Source organism: Arachis duranensis, chromosome 5 (genome assembly GCF_000817695.3).
Source record: "Arachis duranensis cultivar V14167 chromosome 5, aradu.V14167.gnm2.J7QH, whole genome shotgun sequence".
NCBI lineage: Eukaryota > Viridiplantae > Streptophyta > Magnoliopsida > Fabales > Fabaceae > Arachis > Arachis duranensis.
Window position 1 is genome coordinate 46,032,435 of NC_029776.3, and position 267 is coordinate 46,032,701.

The following is a 267-nucleotide window of genomic DNA, read 5'->3' on the forward strand; positions in this document are numbered from 1 at the left end:
GATTTTTTGAATTTTTAATTATGAAAGAGAAAAACAACAAAAATACTCAATGCATGAAATTTTTAGATCAAAACAATGAATGCATGCAAGAATGCTATGAATAGGGGTGTGCATGGTTCAGTTTTTCTATAAACTGAACTGAAACTGCACTAAACCATTTTAAATGGTTTAAAAACTGAACCAAATTGCTTTGTCACATATGAAACTGGTTCTAAACCAGTTTATAATACAGTGCACCAGTTTAAACCAGTTCATAAAAATAAAACT